General features: G+C 36.5%; 1 protein-coding gene across 2 annotated transcripts in view; it reads left to right on the top strand.

Annotated features, from left to right (window-relative positions):
• FOXJ3 (forkhead box J3) overlaps positions 1 to 10,671 on the top strand; it is a 169,664-nt gene that overhangs the window by 106,847 nt on the left and 52,146 nt on the right. The window lies entirely within an intron of this gene.

Raw genomic sequence — 10,671 nt, 5'->3', positions numbered from 1 at the left:
CTTTGTCTCCTGTTTATCAAAGTTACCTTAGGAACCAAGGTGGAGTTTGTTGATAGGTGGGCAGGGCAATGGAAATCTCTGCCTGGAGAAAGGTGGAGGCAGAGTCTCTTTCTTAGATCCCTTTCTCTCTGCTTGTCTGGTTCTCCAAGCTTGGGGTCATGGGCTGAGTGCTTCAGCCAGGGTGGGCCCGGAGCTCCAGAGCTCCAAAGCTCCAACAGCAGGCGGTGAGAGGCGCGAGTGGCCCTGGGTCCCCCACAGGGTACTTCAACCAGGAATGGGACCAGTGTCTCTGAGGGGCGGGCGTCCAGAGCCTCCCTGAGTGACCAGTGGCTTGGTGATGATGAGAGACGATGTAGTCAGGGAGCTAGCTGAGACCCTAGACTCCCATGCACGTGGTGGAACAGCAGCAGCAGGCGGCCGCAGTATCCGGCCCTGCATGGGACCGAGGGTGCCTAGGCCTCGGACCAGCGCTGGCTGGTGGTGGGCTTGAATCGCCAGCAGGTGGTGTTATCTCTCGCTCCAGATGGTCTTTATCTCAGCTGCTCAGCTGCCCCTCAGGCTCTGACGGTGCGATGTAGAACGCCTCCGTTGGTGGCAGTGGTGGCGGTGGCGGCTGGGCCACTGGCACAGGCGGTGCAATATGTAATAGCTACCTCTGTGGTGGCTGCCTCGGAGGAGGCAGGCGAGGCAGCGGCTTGGCCGCCTTCAAGGAGGGGGCCGCGGCGGCTCGGCCACCTCGGAGTGGGGGGTGGCGGCCCCTCCGCTGCCTCGGAGGGGGGAGCTGTACAGCTCCACTGCCTCAGAGGAGGCCGTGGCTCGCCCCAGGCACTGGCAGTGCGATGTGGAATGGCTGCCGGTCAGAACGGCAGCAGCAGCCACCACAGTAGCTGCCCAGACCTTGGCGATGCCTCGGCAAAGTCTACCGTCGAGCTCTGTTTGGAGAGTAGGCTGCAGATGATGGGTTCCGCAGCCTCCAGGGAGAGAATCAGAGTCTCTTTGCACTCTCCTGGGTGGAGAGTTTCACAGACAAAGCTGCTCCGTCGCCATCTTGCCCTGGAACTCCCCTCTATTTCTTACCATATCTAAATACAGTGATTCTTAAAGAGTCAGTTTATTGACCTTAACAGTGTATGATAATAATTATTTACTTGCCTTTTATATGCTAGTCACTATACCAGCAAACAAAACAGACAAAACTCCATGTTCTTATGGGAGAAAAATTACAATAAAAAGCAAGTACATTAAATTATATAGAATGTTACACAATTGAAATACTGTATTAAAAATGTAGAGTAGGATGAGATGGACTGTGGTGTGGATTGCAATATTCAAAATGAGCAAGGTAGGCTCACTGAGAAAGTGACATCAAGCCGTGGTTTAAACCATGCAGAGTCTTTTATATCTCTCCCTCTCTCTCTACATTTGAGGACTGAGTCTTTTTTAAATCTGTATTTCTTGTGCTAGCATTGTGTCTAGCACATGGCCAATCCTTAGTAATTGTCATTAAGAGAAGGGTTGTTTATTTTTCCGGTGTCTGCCCAAAGTTTGATTCAACATGTGTCATTTTATCAGTTCTTAGGTTAGATAATAGGATTATGTCCAAGTATAACCTGTTCTTTTATTTTTTTTATTATAAGCACACTAAAAATATTTTGGGTACTGTTATTTATCACTATATATGCAGCAAATACTAAGTGAAAGGATAAATCTTTGTAATTAGTCAAATTATTTACCTTTTCTAGGCATAACTGTCTTCAGTAATTATTCTCTTCAGTATTTAAATAAAAGTTGTAGAAGATAATTTTAAAGATTCTTTTCAGCCCTTACAATTTAGTATTTGACAAATATTTATGTGTTTGCTCTTTGATAGAATTTGTAGGAGACAAGAAAGAAGAATACTTTAAGATTAATACCAAATAATATGAGCTCAAGTTCTGGAGGAGGAAGTATTTTCATGTATATTTTGTTTAATCTTCAGTATATTATTAGGCCCAAATTAGTTTTTGAGTATTTATTTTAACAGCCTCAAATATATGAAAAACAATATTTTATGATTCTTTATTCTGTCTCAGAAATATTCCAAAGAGCAAATATACATTTTATATGTACTTTTAAAAAGCAAAATGAAACTTATTTTATCTTACAGCTACTACATGGGATTCTTTAATAAATCCAAGATGAATTATGGGACCTTAGTGATCTTATTTTTCCTGTATATTGAAATGATTTTGTTTTCCTGAGAAGGGTTTCATTGTTACTCGTCAGTTTTTCTTCACTGTGTCCAAACACTAAGATACAAGAATGCAGAAGAATGATTGAATGATCTAGAAGGATGATTCAATAATGAAATCATCACTGTTATCTTTCAGTTTTGTTACTGTGTTGCCCAAAGTATTGTCATCTATCAAGACCATACAAAAAAAGTTTATAGATACTATCTTAATGTCTTTTTTTCTTCTTTTGGTTTTTAGTAGACATCATTGAGAATTTAGATTTTTTCCCTGCCCATAATGACAAAGAGAAGAAAATTGACAGTTGATTTACCAGTATCAATTGAATCAGAAGATTAATACTAAAGAGATAGCAACACTCTAAACTCTAATTATGATGGTAACATTGAGTTGAGAATATCCTTGATGAATTTTTTCAAATGCGAGAACTATTGAGTTCATGTTATGTTTCTAAAAACAAACATATATGCTGTTCTCATCTATTTAGTCATTCAACAATAAAGTCTTTAGCATATGTTATTTTGTGACGAAAATTTGAATTATTTCATTTTGTTTAGAAGGACCTGTTACAGTATTTTTTTAATCTTTAATGATATTTGTGTACAAGAGTGTACTTGAAATGGTTTATAAGTGGAAAAATCCTGAAGTCTGATGTGTGTACAAAAGTGCTTGCAAGGAATTAGGTGATATAAAAATGATGATAAATTGGATTCATCATTCTTCTTGAAACTTATAAATCTAAATATGAACAATTTTTTTCAATTATGGGTCAGAGATGACTATTCCTCAACAAAATTATGAGCCATCAAAAGTTTTATAGATACTGCATTTTGAAAATGGAAGTACAAGAAAAACCAGAGTAATAATATTCTAGACTCTATTAGGGATATGTTTGCAATCTGGAATCAGTATTTATAAGATAGATAACTTTGTTTCAGTTTCATATTTGACAGTTGATGAATAGTTAGTTGCATTCAAAAGATGTTGGCCATTTTGGTACACATACCTTCCAAACTAGGAAATTATTAAGAATATAAAAATTTTTTAATCTTTATACATATATTCTAGAAAATATATTGCTACATTTAAATTCCTGTTTAGGTATCTCATAAAGTTGTTTCCCACTATCCTTTTATGTTTATTCTGTAAAATATGTGTAAAACTGACCTAACTCTAAATAAATTCAGGGTGTCCATTGGACATTGATGGTAACTAGTGATGATGAGTTTTCCTGATATATACTTAGGATTAATTCTTATGATAATTCCGTGAAATAGAGGTGAGGTAAGCAGATCAAAAATTTGGTAACTTGTACAAGATTACCTAACCAGATGTGAGATTTGAGTCCAGGTTTGTGGGTTAATAGATGGTCCCTTCATTGTGCCGTATCACCTTCTGAGTATTGAAAATATTTATTGGAATTCAGCATGGTATACTACTCAGGGGAAACTTCATGGGCAGCTTGCCTAGAAGGCCAAGGAAGTGAAAGTGACTGATGGCTATATGGCTCAGTTAAAAGTTATCTAAGCTCCTGAATCAGGCGAAACAGGGCCTTAGTTAGTGGATTGAGGTGACTTAATTTTAAAGCAACCATTATAAGTATGTTCAATAAATTAAAGTGAAGTGTATTCAAATAATTAATAAACAGATAACCAAATGGAAATTATGGAGCTGAAAAGTATAACTAAGTGAAAATTCATTGAATGTCATATTGAAGAAAGCAGAAGAAAAGTTTAATTCATAAGGAACATCTAAGAATTATAAATGTATGTATGTTCAAAAATAGAACTTAAAAAAAGTCTCTCCAAACTCTCAGAATTAAGAGAGAAGGAAAGACAAATCAGACACAGCTGGAGATCTGAATACACCTATCTCAACAAGTAGTAGAACTAGACAAAAAGTAACTACACCTATTCACTGTAGGGCATACATTCTTCTCTTTCTTTAAAAATTTTTTTTTTTATTTTAAAGATGGCTACAATTCAGGATAAGGTATACAAGTGGTCATCGTAAATTTGGACCTCCCGTTGGTCCCCACCTTGCCTAGTTTGAGATCAGGTATTCTTATTGATGTTATAGTGTTCATTTGTTGTGTCCCCCCCCCCCCGGGGCGGGGGCAGTTTCCAGCTACTGCCAATCCCTTTCTTACTGTATTACGGTAAATATTCAGGGTCTGCTTCCTAAGGATGTATGTTCTTTTCAAACGCACAGGGAATGTTCACCAAGATAGACCATATACCAAATGAAGTTTCAGTAGATTTCTAAATGGTGAAATCTTACTGAGGTATGTTCTCTGACTAAGAGAATGGAATTATAAATTAGTAGCAAAAAGATATTTAGAAATCCCAAATATTGAGAATAATATATTTCTAAAGTACCTCTGTATCAAATAAGAAATTATTAGGGATACTGGAAAACATTTTGGACTGAATGATAATGAGAGCAGATCATATGGACAACTTGTGAAATACAGCTAAAGCAGTGTTTAGAAAGAAACTCATAGCTTTGAATACTATGAAGAGGATAAGAAGGGTCTGAAATCAGTTACTTGTGCCATAAGAAGTAACCATGTACCCATAGAAGTTAGAACCGTATGAAAAAATTGAGTCCAAAGTAAGTAGAAGGAAGGAAATAATAAAGGTAAGAGTGTAAATTAATGAAATAGAAAATGAACAAACAAAGAGCAATGAAACCAGAAGCTGAAACAAGGAAAAGGCAATACGAATCCAACACAAATTCTTACCAAAAAATAGTGGTGGAAGAAACAGTTGCAACCCATTTTATGAGATCCGCATTACTGTGATGCCAAAGTCAGGCAAAGAAATGATGAGAAAAGAAAACTGCAGACCAATATCCTTTATGAACATAAACCCAAACATCCTTAACCAAATTTAGCAGAATGAAATCATTGATGTGTAAAAAGGAAAATGTATCATGACCAAGGAGGATTTGTCCCAGGAATGTAATGCAGGTTAAAATTAGAAAGCTAATTGATGTAACTCATCATGTGAGTAGAAGAAAGCTGAAAACCATATCATCTTAGGTGTAGAAAAAATATTTGACAGAATTTAATATTTATTCAGCAAACTAGGAATAAAAAGGTATTTCCTTAACTTGATTAAAGGCAACTATTAAAAAACCTAAAGTTTATATTATACTCTGAGATTGAGAACAAAACAAGAATATTTGGAATTAATAAGTGAGAATTAATAATTGAGTTTAGCAAGTTAACAAGATAAGATCGGTATAATTTTTTCAATATTAGCAAGGGATGATTGGAAAACAGAGTTAAAAAAAAGCAAGTCCATTTACCATAGCATCTAAAATAATGAATTGCTTTAGGAATATATTTCAACAAAATATATGCAGACCTGTTCACTGAAAACTATAAAACATTACAACAATAAATAAAGGAAGACCTAAATGAATAGAGGTAGCATGTTTGTGAAGTGGGGTACTCATTGCTCAGTGTTAGTCCTTTCCAAGTAGATGTATAGAATTAATGTAAACCTAATTAAAACATCCCAGTAGGCTTCTTTTTAAAGAAATTGACAGCTGATTCTCTTACTTGTGTGAAAACACAAAGGACCTAGAATAGGAAAAATAATTTTTAAAAAACCAAAATTATAGGATGTCTACTGCCTGATTTCAAATTTTTATATAGCTGTAATGATCAAGATAAAATGGTGTTGGCCTAGGGATAGACATGTAGATCACTAGAACAAAATAGAGCTCAGAAATAGACTCATATATAATATTCAACTGATTTTTGACAAAGATACCAGTATAGTTCAAGAAATAGTGCCATATATCTGGGTGGAAGAATAATTAATATAGATCCTCAGCTCATTCAGAAAATTAGCTCTATATGTATCTGAGACCTAAACATAAAAGTTAAAACTATAAAACTTCTAGAAGAAAGCAGTGGAGAAAATATTTGCTATATTAGAGTAGGCAGATTAAAAACAATAGACATAAAGTACAAATCACAAAAGGAAATTGATAAATTGAACTTTATTGAACTAAAAGCCTTTTGCTTCTTAGAAGGGTCCATCATGAAAGCAAAAGATAGCCACAGACTGGGAAAAGATATTCACAATACATATTCACATACAAAAGACTTGTTATTTCAGAATATATAAACAATTCTAACGATGGAAATAACCAAAATTCTTATAATTCAAATAAAACATGGGCAAAAGATATGGATAGACAGTTCATAAAAGATAATATATGAGTGGCAAATAAGTACACACAAAAGATGCTCAGTGTCATTCTTTGTTAGAGAAATGCACATGAAAACCATTGAAGTGCAACTACATATCACTAGAACGGCTGTAGTTGAAAAGACTTAAAATACCAAGTGCTGACAAGGATGGAACAGCTGAACTCTCATACACTGATGGTTAGAGTGGAAAACAGTTTGACAGTTTGAGTTCACTTATATGAAATTCTAAAAAAGGCAAAGCTGATCCATAATGATAAGAAGCAGATCAGTGGTTGTGTGGTGTGGGGTTGGGAAGAAAAGGGAATTGCTTGCTGAACCACATAGGAGTTTTTTAAGGTTATGAAATGTTCTATATCTTGATTTTAATGTTAGTTGCATGGATGTATATGATTAACAAATTTTCTTGAATTTCAAATTTTTAAATACACCACACTTAAAATGGGTACACTTTGTTTGTATTTAAATTTGATTCATAAAGTCTATTTTAAAAATAAAACCAAACAAAAACCTCCTGTTTCCTACTTGTTCCACATGAGCCTGGAGGAGTAGGCCCTGTTCTGGGAGAAAATTGAATTGCACATGTGTTTGCTAATTGACTATATAAAAAGGCAGTTCAATTTTTGTGAAATTTGTGTATTCCCAGCAAAGAAGAGCAAAGGTAAATGCTTTTTAAGGTGTGAAAGGGACTTTTTTTGGTAGTAAAAGGCACACAATATAAAACTTACTGTTTGAACCATTTAAAGTTTACTGTGGAGTAGCTTTAAGGACATTCACCATTCAGCTATTACTACCATCCATCTCCAGAACCTTTTCATCTTCCCAAACTGAAACTCAGTACTATTCAACAACTGCCCATCCTCCCTCCTCTCACCCTGTAGCAGCCACCATTCTACTTTTCATCTCTGAATTTGACTACTTATTAGTAGAATCATGTTTATTTGTCCTTCTGTGACTGGCTTGTGTGTCAGAATTTTCTTCCTTTTTAAGACTGAAAAAATAATCGATCATATGCATATACCATATTTGTACATTTATCTTTTGATGCACACTTGGGCTGCTTCCACCTTTTGGCTGTTGTGAATAATGTTGCTGTGAACATGAATGTATAAATACTTGTTTCAGACTCTGCTTTCAAGTCTTTTGGGTATATATCCAAAAGTAGAATTGCTGGATTATTTGGTAATTCTGTTTAATTTTTTGAGGAACTGCCAAACCATTTTCTGCAGTGGCTGCACATCTGTCTCAACATTTTACATTTCTACCCGCAGTGCACAAGAGTTTCAGTTTCTTCACATCCTTACCAGTACTGGTTGAACATCCCTAATTCAAAAATTTGAAATTCAAAATGCAAATTCTTTGAGCACCAACATGATGCCACAGATAGAAGATTTTACAGCTGACCTCATGTGACAGGTTATAGTCAAAACATTGTTTCATGCACAAAATACTATTCTGTAAAATTATGTCTTATACTGTTGTATAGAATTACCTTCGGACTATGTGTATAAGATTGTATACATATAAACTGGGGTCTCATTCCCAAGCTATCTCACTATGTATACACAAGTATTCCAAAATCAGGGGAAAAAAATTGAAATCCAAAAGACTTACCAAGCATTTTGGATAAGGGATATTCAGCCTGTGTTTGTTTTCTTTTTTTCTCCTTTTTCTTTTTTTTGATAATAGACAGACATAATGGGATGTGACGTGTTATCTCATTGTGGCTTTGATTTGTGTAGGAGAATTTTAAGGTCCCTTTATTCAAACCTGTGATTTCACAGATCAAACACAGGTGCTGTGTTAGCCAGAGCTATTAGGTAGATTTCACAACTTTTTTTTTTTTTTGAGTTGGAGTCTCACTCTGTCGCCCAGACTGGAGTGCAGTGGCTGCTCCCGGCCACTGCAGCCTCACCCTGCTGGGCTTCTGCCTCAGCCTTCCAAGTAGCTGGAACTATAGGCGTGCGCTACCACGCCCGGCTAATTTTTTTAATTATTGTAGAGGTGAGGTCTCGCCAAGTTGCCCAGGCGGGTCTTGAGCCTGCAGGCTCAGGCAATCCACTCACCTCAGCCTCCCAAAGCCTCCCAAAGTGCAGGATTACTGAGCCTGGCTCACAACTATTTTTGTAAATCATTTTAATCATTGATACTTGCATTTGGGCATTCAGGGTTTTGTGATAATAATAGGCTTATGGGCAGACTTTTTTCTCTGTTGATCCATTTATGACAAGCCACAGCCAGTCTTTTTTTTTTTTTTAAAGAAATTTATTTCCTACACTTATGGAGTCTGAGAATTCCAGGGATGAGGGACTGTATCTGACGTGAACTTTCTTGCTGATGTGGGCTCTCTGCAAAGTCCCAAGGCTACATGGGACATCATATGGGGGAGGGGCTTCACAAGATAACATAGTGCTGACTCAGGTCTTCCTTCTTCTTCTTCTCTTTCTTTCTTTCTTTCTTTTTTTGCATTGGAGTCTCACTGTGTCACCCAGGCTGGAGTGCAGTGGCATTATCATGGCTGACCACAGCCTCAGACTCCTAGGCTCCAGATGATTCTTCCACCTCAGCCTCCCAAGTACCTGGAACTACTGGCGCACACCACCATACCCGACTAATTTCTTTATTTTTGTAGAGACAGGGTCTCACTATGTTGTCCAGGCTAGTCTTGAACTCCTGAGCTCAAGCTATCCTCCTACCTCAGCCTCCCAACATGCTGGGATTATAGGCATGTACCACAACACCCAGCCTTGTTTTGGAGTTTTATTGAAATGTTTAATAACAAATCAATCTGATATTAATCTGCTTTCCCCAGATTAATACACACATACACACACATCCTAAACAAAACTAAACGCTGGAGTTTATAATTTCCTTGAAAAGTAGTTTTTAAACTATTGTCCAGTGAGTTTTTGGCATTTTCCTTCCTGCTTTATTTTTCATTTTTATAGCAACCTAGTATAAATTTTTTTCCTACTTGGTTTATTTTGAAACTTGCTAGCTGAACCTATTCATGAAATCATTTTTGTATTTTTAGTGTTTTCTATAGCATCTGTATTTTGTTTGGCAAGTTTATATCAGGTCTGGCATATTCATTAGATGAAATGCAGTGACCACTTTGAAAAGATAACATAGAGGAATATCTCAGCAGTGACTGGGTAATGAAATGAGTGCCAAACTCCTGTACCTGCATAGACTAGAATGTGGGAAGTACATATATAACCCTGCATACTGACATATACATAGTAATACTCTGTACACTGATATTCTTGGCACAGAGCAGGATGTCGGGGATAGAGAGGGAGGGGAATTCTTGAGTATGGCAGGAAGATCAGAGAAGGATTCCTTTAGATTATTTGCAATACGAGTTTTTCAGTGGGAGGGTAGATATTTTGTGTAGTGAGATCAGCCTGTAGGACAGGCACAGATACCTGAGAAACAACATGGTATGTTCCAGAAACTATAAGCAGACAATTCATGTTGGGCATAAAATGTATAGATTGATAGACGAGAGCTGTATATTTCCCCTCATTAAATGTTTCCTGTAAAAGCAGCCTAGGAAGATTAGTTAAATGATAGAGGCAAAGGCTAAATTTGAATACGAAATTAATTATAAATTGTGGTTTAACTATAAATTATGATATACTTTGTATGTATTTCTCTTTCTGAAATGCATGTCTCCCTCTCTTCCATCTGTTCTTGAACTCCCTACTTTCCCCGTGTGTGTGTGTGTAGAGTGTGTGTGTGTGTGTGTGTGTGTGTGTGTGTGTGTGTGTGTGTGTGTGTTTGCCTGATTTTAATATCAATGTGACACTGGTTTCATAGAATGAATTAGGGAGAGCTCTCTCTGCCTTGATTTTCAGTAATAGTTTTGATAGTATTGCCAGTTCCTTATATATCTGATAAAATTTGACTGAGAATTCATCTGGCCCTGGGCTTTTTGTTTGTTGGAAGATTTTTTAAATTACTGATTCAACTTAATTACTCATTATTGTCTATTTAGAGTATTTTTTTTTCTTCCTGGCTTAGTCTAGGGAGTTTATAGGTTTTCAAAAATTCATCCATTTCTTCTGGTACATTTGTGAAAATGTACCATTTTTTCCAGTATATTGCCATAGAGGTGTTCATAGTAGTCTCTGTTGATCTTTTGTATGTTTATGGTATCGATTATTATGTTATCTCTCTCATTTCTGACCAAATTTATTTGAGTCTTTTTTT

The sequence above is a fragment of the Carlito syrichta genome, unplaced genomic scaffold (assembly GCF_000164805.1).
Source record: "Carlito syrichta isolate Samal-C Ts95f unplaced genomic scaffold, Tarsius_syrichta-2.0.1 Scaffold309326, whole genome shotgun sequence".
NCBI lineage: Eukaryota > Metazoa > Chordata > Mammalia > Primates > Tarsiidae > Carlito > Carlito syrichta.
The sequence above is the reverse complement of the archived record's forward strand: the minus strand, read 5'-3'. Positions and strand labels throughout refer to the sequence as shown.